This window comes from Alexandromys fortis, unplaced genomic scaffold (genome assembly GCF_014885135.2).
Source record: "Alexandromys fortis isolate MF-2015 unplaced genomic scaffold, M_Fortis_MF-2015_v1.1 scaffold_50, whole genome shotgun sequence".
NCBI classification, from domain to species: Eukaryota; Metazoa; Chordata; class Mammalia; order Rodentia; family Cricetidae; genus Alexandromys; species Alexandromys fortis.
In genome coordinates, this window is record NW_026067932.1 from 372,594 (window position 1) to 383,179 (window position 10,586).

Consider the following 10,586-nt stretch of genomic DNA (forward strand, 5'->3'; position numbering starts at 1 on the left):
GGAAGTCTTATGAGTACAGAACTGTGGGAACCAGACCCGGGCCCTCTTCTGTCATTCAGCTCTTCTTTATGGGGTCCTGGCTTGGCCACTTGTCTTAAGTTCCGCAAAGCCCCAATCCCCATCGTCCCCTGGAAATCAAAATGTAAGTGATGTATTGAAAAACTGGCATTCGTGTTTATCTTTCTACCAGCCTATTTTCAAAAAGCGACTATTTTTATTTATGGTATGTGTATATGCCTGTTCCTCAGTATGTCACCACTTGCCTGCCAGGTGCCGTTGGAGGTCAGATGGGTATGCTAGATACCTTAGAACTGGAATTACAGGTAATTGTGAGAAGTCCAATGTGGGTGCTGAGAACCAAACCCAGGTCCTCTGCAGACGTGTATCAATATTATAAAGTTCTGGAGGACCAGCTGCTAACAACCATGGTCCAAGATGTCAGCTTGATGAACCTTAGAGGTTCGAAGAGTATCTTCTGACCTGACCCTCTGACAGCATGGTAGCTGCTGAAACCTCAAGGATCTCACCTGCAGACAGCCTGTACAGGGACCCTGCACCAAATCTGAGAGAGCAACTAGTGCTTCAGGGTCTTCAAGCAAGCAGCTCCACAGATTTGTTACAGCCTGGCAGGAGCCTGTGTTGATGGCCTTTGTGTCTCTCTGAAGTCCTGAGGTAGGCACATGAAGTCACCTACTGCTGCTGGCAGCCCCATCCTGGACCTAGCCTGCATCCTAGGGTATCTTCTGATTAATTCTGTAGGGTGTATATGTCTCAAGCCAAATCGCATCTCTTTGTAGGTGTGAGCAGACTAGGCAGCCTGGTGACGTGAGTAGAAGGGGGCCCAGGCTCATCATAAAAGGACAGTACAGATAAAGACTCTGGGTGGGTTAGAGCCCTGCTTTACAAGAACATAACAGGGATGGACACAGACCTTGAGTCAAGACAGTCCCAGCCTATTTTCAAAAAGCGACTATTTTTATTTATGGTATGTGTATATGCCTGTTCCTCAGTATGTCACCACTTGCCTGCCAGGTGCCGTTGGTAGTGATAAGGCTAGCTGGGCTGTGGAGTGTGGGTACATTTCTGAGAATGAGGGACTGTGGTGATGCTCTTACTGTTGGGAAAAGCTTGGCATGTTTTAAACCATCATGGACAGATATGGCCAGTTTCTTTTCATGCCACTTCTGAAGATGCCAGGGAGGCCCCGCCTATGGCCCTCACTGACAATGGGCCGTGAGCAAATTCAGTCCCTAAGTGGCTGTCAAACATAAACAAAGCCTGGCAGCCAGACTGAGACCAGGGGTCTCATAGCTCTGGGGCCTGGATCGGAGCTTAAACTCCAAGGGAAGAGAGGCGTGCCTAGCCTTGGAACCCTACCACTGCTCTGCTCCGTATGATCCTGTTAGGGAACAAGCAGGCCTGAAGATGGCCACGTTCTCCTTGCATACCACCCTACAGCTTTCTACCCACTTAGGGCCAAATTTAGAGAGCCTTAAACAAGGACCTGCTTTGGGCCTCAGCTTACTTTCTGTCTAGCTCGGCTCCATTCCAAGAGTTTGTCTTCTAGAGTCACAGGCAGGGTCAGGTTGTCACTGAGTTACAGTGTAGCATAGCTAAAGGATCACAGAAAATTCTATTAATAGGTGAGCTTCTCCAAGCCTGGGGTTCTGCTGACTCCCCCTACCAGCCACAATAACACTCTGGTTGACTTTGACCCCCAGAAATCCCATCTGAGACAGAGAAGGAGCACACTGGAGGCATCTTGGCCCACACAGAGCACAGAGATGAGCAAGTGACCTTTTCCACTGGGAGGCATCTGAGCGAGCAGACCAGCAACTTCTCACCTGGCCAGTGGTTCTCACTGAACATCTCCATGACAAAGCTTTGTTACGCTTCTGTATTTATCATATACGATAAATATTTATACATTCTTTTAACTCAATTATCACATTTTATGCTTCAATTATAATCCTAAAATTTAGTATTAAAATGTTTCAAGTTATAAAAAACTAAATTTTTGCTGCTTCTGGCTAAAAACATTCTTGACCATATAGCCGCAAGGCTGGGCATAGTGTTCCCCTCCACAGGAGATAATTCAACTTGTGTGGATTGCATTGTCACCATGAATGAAACCTATGGAGGCAAAATGTGGCTCAGGCTGGCTGTAGACGTCCATCCTGCTACAAAAGAGAGTTTTTAAGAGCTTCCTTCTTCTCAGTAGCACACACTGAAATTTGCCTATGCAGCCTTGTCCTGGGACTCCAGTCACACTGGTCAACAATGAAGCTCAGCCCTAATGGAAGATGGAATCGAAATGGAGCTACAGTAAGCTGCTGTGGCCAGGAAGTCTCCGTCCCTGTAGAAGGAGGGGCACTGTCAGCCAGCTCCACCTTTCCTTGTAAGCCCATAGCAGTGATGCAGAGAATGACATCTACTATATATCCTGACTATATATCTACTATATCCTACTATATAACAGATCACCCACCTTCCTGTATACAGAGGGGGAATACAGGCCTGAAGATCACCCACCTTCCTGTATACAGAGGGGGAATACAGGCCTGAAGGTCCCTGATGTTGTATGGAGTGTGTGGTTAAAAGCCCACTCAATAACTGAAGGAGCCTGAATATGTTTGAGCAATGCTTTGCTCATGAGCAATATTTTATAAAGACACATCGTCTTTATTAAGACATGGAAAACTGTCACAGAGGGCTCCCAGCAGGACGGAGTTCCCTCTCCCTATGAAGTGAAACAAAATGGATGTCTGAAAGCAAGACAGCAAAAGACTATGGTCTCTGAAAGATGAGACCATAATAGTTTCCCCACTGTAAAGTAGAGTGGAGAACCCAGGCAGTCACCTCCAAGTTGGAAAAGCCATGAGACCTGGGAGAGAACTTCATAAGATCCTCCAAGTGTTCAGCTGAGCACAGATCACTCAGATTAGGGGAGAGCCATCTAATCCTGGAAGAGAAAGTCAGGTTTGCTCATGTGTTCAGATTTGTAGCTGGGGAGAGATACTGATCTACCAGAGGAGTCTGTAACACCAAACCCAAGGAGAGAAGGTTCTCACTGTCTTCCCTGCCTGTCTGATATGGCATGTTTCTGAATGGTTGTAAGAGTGTCCTGAGCTGGCATGGCAGGATCAGGAACTAGTTATGTCTTAGAAAGACACCGTAACAGAATAGGAAGGGGCTGAAACCTCACTTTTTGGTCCAATCACACCTCGTACTTCTCACCTGGGACCATTTCAGGTCTAGTGATTGCTATGGTGAGTTCCATACCACTTGTTTTTAGACCTACATCCTACATGCTAACAGAAGTATTGTGTCCCTGATCCCGGTGCTTCTATTGTCTAGCCAGCTGATAAGCCTGTGCCCCATATATACTAAGAAGAAGATGGATAGGTAACTACTATGTAAAACTTTTCTTTGTAATTTTTTTACTTGCAAATAGTAAAGTCATTATAAGATACTTTTAAGTCAAAGTAGCATATTTATCATTTGTTTCAATGATATGGTATCCCTTCAATCATCTTATTCTCAAAAATATAGTCAGGGTGTCAATGGATTCATAAATGAGCACATTATACCAAGAGGAAATCCCACAGGGAAACGAACACTAGTGGACCAAACACAGCATCCAAAAGGAGAGAAGTCAAAGGCACCAGAGTATCGAAGGCCTGGTCCTGTCCTCTAGCAGGGGGTGCTGATGTAGGGGGAGAGCAGAGGATCGCAAGATGAGCAGCCCTAAAACCGCTCTACCACAAAATTTACTGAATCTTGAGGGAGCAATGGGAGGCCCACCTCAAGTGAAAACAGCAGTGCAGGAATGTTAGTGCAAACAAGGAAGTGCAAGAAAAACAGAGAAGGAATGGAAAGGACCCAAGGAACAAAGATAAAACAACATATTACTATAGAAACATAAAAATAATTTTAAAAATCAGAATAAGGAAAAAATGTACTATTAATTTGAAATGAAAGTTACGCACAGTAGAGTGGGTGAGATGGTGGAAGACTTGGGTGGGGATTTATGAGAAAAGACTATAGATGTCTGTACTAGGATTGCATGTTTGAGTGCCTGAATCTAACCCAGAAGTCATGTGACCAAGGGTAGCATCATGATTCCTAAAGCCCTAGAGAGATACTGTTGCTATGTAGTGTAGCTATTTCCTTTGAATTGAAACATTCCCTCCTGAAAGGAAGTTTCAAGAAGCTAACTGAACTTAGAAAGTTTAGGAAGCCAACAAAATTCATGAAACTTTAGAAACTCAGAAAGTCACAAGATTCACAGGGTCCTTCCAGAAAGGATATAAAAGCAGTAAACAATTGCTGGAGAGACGAGACTCTCCAGACGTCTGAATTGCCTGTAAGTCCTGCAGAGATTTCTAAGGACACAGCTTTTGTGAGTCGTCGTCCACGCTGGAGTGGGCTTTATCGTGATGCCCCTGTAAGGAACCTCTCACCCACAGTTCTGTCAGGAGTTACATTAACCGTAACAGTTCACCAAGATAGACTGGTGTCTTTCGTGATAGAGTTTCTTTGGTCTTTTATAGGAAACCCATCTGTGATAAATAGATGTTTGTTCATGTTTCCCCAGGAAAAATTACATCACAGCAGCCTTAAAGCTATGAGCAACAGCTGGATCAACATTAAAATCTTGGAACCCACTAAGTTCTAGACGCAGTGGGCAAGCGTGAAGGAGAGTGGAGGCTGCTGCTTTTTCCTAAGAACAGGGTGCTTGAGCCAGCCACCACCTCAAGTTCTTTTCTGTAGATATGGGAAATATACCCCCATCCAGGAGGTACCTGGCTGACATCAGAGAGGTGTTGTTCTCCAAAAGTTTACATGATGCATTTTAGTTCATTTGGTGGTATCCTGAAAGACCAGCACAGATGCCTGCCTTCGCTTGTCCTTGGCAGCTCTGGGTTCCCCTAGCATCTACTGGAAGATTTAAAATAGCTTCAAGATTCAAAATGGCCTGTTACTTTAAATGCTGTTAGGCTTTTAATGAAATCTTTGTCTCTGACTGATAATAACAGAAAAGCTTCAATATTAGTAATATATATTTTCAAATTTCATTAGGAAAAGTCACAAAGGGATGGTTTTAGCTCTCAACAATTGAAAATTCATAATACCTATCCTGAAATTCTCGATTTGGTTTTGAGACTTACCACATTTTAATGCTTGGAATTATCTTTTTCTACCCTAAAAATTACAAAGTACACAAAGAAACAAAACAATCCATTCCTAGGAGAGAAAAAAAATCACAAACAAAAGAAGCCATTTATGAGGAAGCTCAGACTTTTTAACTAATAGGCAAAACCCATTAAATCAGCTGTCTTAAATATGCTAAATGAGGTAAAGGAAATGACAGCCAAGAACTAAGGGAAACTAGGGAAGCAAGCCACGGACAAAGGAGAATACTAACAGAGAGGGATTACAGAAAGGAAACAAACTGAGGAGCTAGAAAGGACTACTACTGAGACAGAGTTCTTTCAAGACATTCAACAGATCTGAGCAGAAGAAAGAGTCAGCCTGAAATTGTCCAACCTAAAGACTGCAAAGAAACAAGAATGAAGAAGACAGAGCAGAGGAGTCCCAGGAACCCAGAAGACAGCAAGAACATCGTCACAGGAGTCTTAGGAGTAAGAGAGAGGGAAAGAAACAGAAAAGTCAGTGATGGGTGAAATAAAGACGAATCTCTTCCAGGAAGCTCCCTAATCTTCAGTATTGCTGTTTCTGCTCTCTTTTCTCTATGGTGTCTCCCCCTGTCTTGTGTCCTAACGGCAGAGTCACCGTGTTTCCCATGGGGAGCAAGAGGCTGACCGTTAGCTGTGTGAGGCCTGCTAACGGCTCTGCCTGGAGAAAGTGGGCCTCCGCCCCCAAGCCTGTGCATCCCTCACCCTTCACCCTTGCCCCCGCTGTCACTGACGCCTACGTCTGAACTATCTCTTGTTTTCTGTGGCAGGGGTGACTATCCTTGCTAAGGATCCACTCCTACTTGTAACTCTGTAACAGTGTCTCCACTGGAGATTAGGGACCTTCCTGGAGGAGGTTCTTGTTTATCAGAAAGTAGGAGGCACGGAATAAGGAATAAGAGAGAAGGGCAGAAGCAGAACTGCACATATAGTACATACGTGGGCTTTGATAGAATAGGCATTGTGAGGACTATCCACTGAAATGAGCAGAACCAGATGGAAACCTGGTGCAGGGGGAGTCAGACCTCTTCTTCACAGCCTTTACCCAAATGGACCATAGGGAAAGGATTTATATCACAATTATAAAATTGTTAAGTAATAGAAGAGAAGATATTGCTGTTGTTCTTTCAGGTATTTGAGCAGAAAGACATTAATCAAGACTGAAAAAGGTATCTTTAAGGTAAGTTTAAGTGTGGTTATGTTGGCACTTATGGCTCATTGGATGGTGTTAAATGAACAACAGTCAAGTTCCACACCTGAAAACTCTACCTATCGTTTACCCAGCTGACAAAGGGTGTGTCTCAAGTTCCCCAGAATCATTAAAGAAAATTAGGTGTGGTGGTGCACTCCTATGACCTCAGAATTTAGGAGGCAGAGGCAGGAGAATGGGAGTTCAAGGGTTATCGTCTATCATCATGAGTTTGAGGGCAGCCTGAGCAACATAAGAAACTGTCTCAAACAAAAGAGAATAAAGAGCCTGGGGAAAGAGAGGGGAGAGCTGGGGAAGGGGGAAGCTCCAAAAATATGAAAAACCCAAAACAAAACCAACTGCTTCACAGAAGAGAAAACTCAGCTGACAAATGTGTTCGGCCTCAGTGACGAAGGGGATGCTGTAGATACCCTCTCCACAACACTGACAGGACCGCAATGTCCTAAATCATCACGGCTTTCTGCACATTGCTGTCAGAGTGTGAATGGTAGGGCCACTTTAGAAATCAGTTTGGCCTCAACTGCAGAGCTGAGCATTCAGAAGCCCAGTAATTTGACTGCCAACAACACACATAAGGAGAGGCCTCATACATCTGGCATGGCAGGACCACAGGACGCCAAGTGTCAAGTACGGGAAGATTTGACAATTTGGTGTTAAGTAAAAAGTACAGATTTTCAAAGATTCATAACATTACATATCAATGAATCACATTTATGTTCTTTTTGAAGAATATATGTAAAGGTCTAAGAAGTGAAAGGCAGAAAAACACAAGAGAAAAACAGAGTGGACAAGTCTCAGGCCACAGAAGTTGACACCACACTGGATCCTGCTCCAGGTATTTCTTCTATTATCAGAGAAAAGAACTGTATTCATCAGGGTTCTCTAGAGGAACAGACCTTATAGAATTAATATATATGCATTAATAACTACCATGTATAGGCTTACAGGCTGTGGTCCAGTTAGTCCAACATGGCTGTTGACTAACAGAAGATCCAAGAATCCAGTAGTTGTTTAGTCCATGAGGTTGGTCTGAAGAAGTAGGCTCTATTGCCAGTGAAGGAATGGACTTGCCAGTGAGAAAGAGCAACCTGCCTTCCTCCATGCCAGCAGAAGGCGTGGTTCAGATTGAAGGTGTATCTTCCCACCTCAAAAAATCTGGATTCAAGGTGGATCTTTCCACTTCAAATAATTTCATTAAAAAAATCCTTCACAAGTGTACCCAGCCAGTTGTGTTTTAGTTAGTTCCAGATATAGTCAAGTTGACAGCAAGAATATCCATCACAAGTAGCTAAAACATGGAGGCCATTTAAAATCAAGTTACTCCTTGAGTCTATCTCCAACCAAGAACTTGGGAGGAATGAATGAGGGGATGTTTGTAGAGGGTGACCTGGGAGTGATGGTGTCACTGTGTCTACAATACCCTGACAAAGCTCAGGTGTGTGACATCGACCACAGTATAGGGAGGCTGAGGAGTGTACGAAAAGGGCTGCAGCATGAAACACTTAACCCCCCTCTCCATGACACGCCTCTCATGTTCACTCAGGGCAAAGCCTCCATGCTCATCACACGCGCACAGGTTCTCCTCTGTGTGGGTTCACTGGAACCTGCTGAGGTGCGACTTTTGGAGAAAGGGTTTCTACCTTCACTACAGAGTCTATATCAGATGGAAACAGAACGAGTTGGCATACTTTTCTCCCTTTTCCACTTCCTGAAAGGTTACATCAAGTATTTTTACTTAAATTTTTGTTTTATTTAATTCACAAATCATTAAGTCAGAATTTTCATTGGATGAAAAAAATCAAGTCAGCAATTTGGTTTTCTATTACAGACAACAAAAGTTCCTGTGTCTTATTGAACCTGCAATAAGAATTTGTGTTCATTGCCTGAGAAAAGCCACCTGTGCCAGTTAGAAAGCATACAGTTAACTTGGAAAGATTTAGAACTAGACAGAGACTCATGAGGCTGGATCCTTTAACATCACTGTGCCCACCTTGGCATGTTGCTGTCAGGTGTTAGGCACTCAGGTTTTTAAATGCAGAGGAAAATTTGTCCCTCAGCAGGTGGAGTGAAAACCATGAGCTCTTGGGTCTTTTTCCTAGTGGACAGGTCTCATCATATAGCCCTAATCACCACAGTGGCAGCAATGAGAGCTTCTTTCAGATAATTTATCAGAATTGTACCTGATAACAGATAAGCAGGAAGCAAATAGTAACCACACTGGCAGTGTGCATCCCAGATGAGGCTGGGGTTCAATCTGCTCCTCTTCCATCCTGGATAAGCTATCTGCTCAGGATATGCAGAGGAATATCTGGGCTAGCTTATCTGGTTGTAAGTGCCAACTAAGTGAGCTACAGTCAACCTTATACTTTCTGCCCCTTGCTTCCTCAAAATTCTCTGTGAGACTCTAGGGAAGCTGTCTGAGGATGGGCTCTGATAGGCACTTCAAAGACAGGATCTTCAGCAAATGGGCTCATTGCTGCCTCAGGTACACCTGTGCCTGGGGAAGAACACTACACCAATCTTCCCTAGGTCTGATTCTGGCTGAGGCTCCATTACTGTAAGGTACAGAGTCCCCACAGTGGATGATCCCAAGAGCAGCTGGTGACTGGGAGTGATCATGTATTAGAATTTGGTTAGTCAAATCCCGCTTTGACCAGCTTTGCTCTGGGTTCAAGAAGAACTGCTTCAGAGTAAGCCTAGCAGGCTAGGCATGTCCTTCCTAGGTGGACTTCATCTCTCCCAATGGCCTGAGAGACTCCAAGGAAGCAATAAGTTTATTGATGCGGACGTACTTGTACTGGTGTAACTCAGCAGTTGATTGCCACAGCCAGCAGCACTGGTTGGAACTGTGGCCTTAAGTGACAGTTTCCGCGGGGTCCCAACCAAATGAAAAGGGGATACTTGTAAATAATAGCTCTGCAGGTTTTGCTCAGGCATAGTTCAGAGTTAGGAAGACTCATCACACACTGTTGTAACCTTCTGTTCCCTACAGAATGCCCTTCCCAGTGAGCCCCAGGAGACCCCATGAAGGCTCTCTATGCTGTACCTTGCACTATGCACCATGAAGCTATTGCATCGTCTATGAAAACTCATACGTAACTCAGATCCGTGATGGGGCATGCCTGAAGCCCAGTTTTGAGGGTGGAATTCCCCATTAACGGCACTGATGACCAAACTGCAGTGTCCTTTCTAGGGTGTCTGCAGCTGATGAGGACTTGTGCATTTAGATCTGAGCTGCTGTATTTTCACATCATACCAGGCATCATAGTGGGTTAAAGCTAGGGTCTCTGAGTAACTCATCAGTAAAACCAGACACTCCTGAAATGGAGCACTTGAGATAACTCCAGGACAGTTTCAACCAGGAACATGGGGGTCTCACAATCATGAAAGCAGTAGGGAAGCACCAGAGCTACCTGCTTTGATGTGGCACAACCCAAAATCACTTCCAGTGGCTGAGCCTGGGGTAGGTCAGCCATGTCACAACTTTGCTACAGTCTCAGACAGCTGAGGAGCCCCTGTAAATTAGGAAGCTTTCTCTCAGAAGCCATCAGTGACTGAAGCAAAGTGAATTTCTTCCCATAAAATGAAGCTTCAAATCTTTCAAAATTCATACCTCTTCAGCCACTACCACCACTGGTGGTGACCCTCAGGGATGGACACAAATACAAATGGGCCTGACCCAGTCAACTCTCTTGACCTGTTCCACAAGGAAGGGACAGAGATTTTGTAAACACACACACACACACATGCTACACACCACATAGACACACAGACATTACCACATACCATACACATCACACAGCACACGGACATACCACACACAACAAACACCACAGACACATCATACGGCACACAGATAGATTTACCATATATATCACACATCATACAGAAACACCACAAATACCACAAATATTATACATCATGCACCACAAGACACATCATACAGATCATCACAGACATTTCACACACCTCACAGATACATCACACAGCACATAGACACAAACAGCATACATATCACATAACACACATCACATACAGCACTCCACAAGACACATCATAGACACATCACACACCACATGGATGCACCACATCCCACCTAGATATACACAGAACATATATCACACAGCAGACATCACTTATAAAACTCTAGACACACCACACAGACACATCACAGGCAT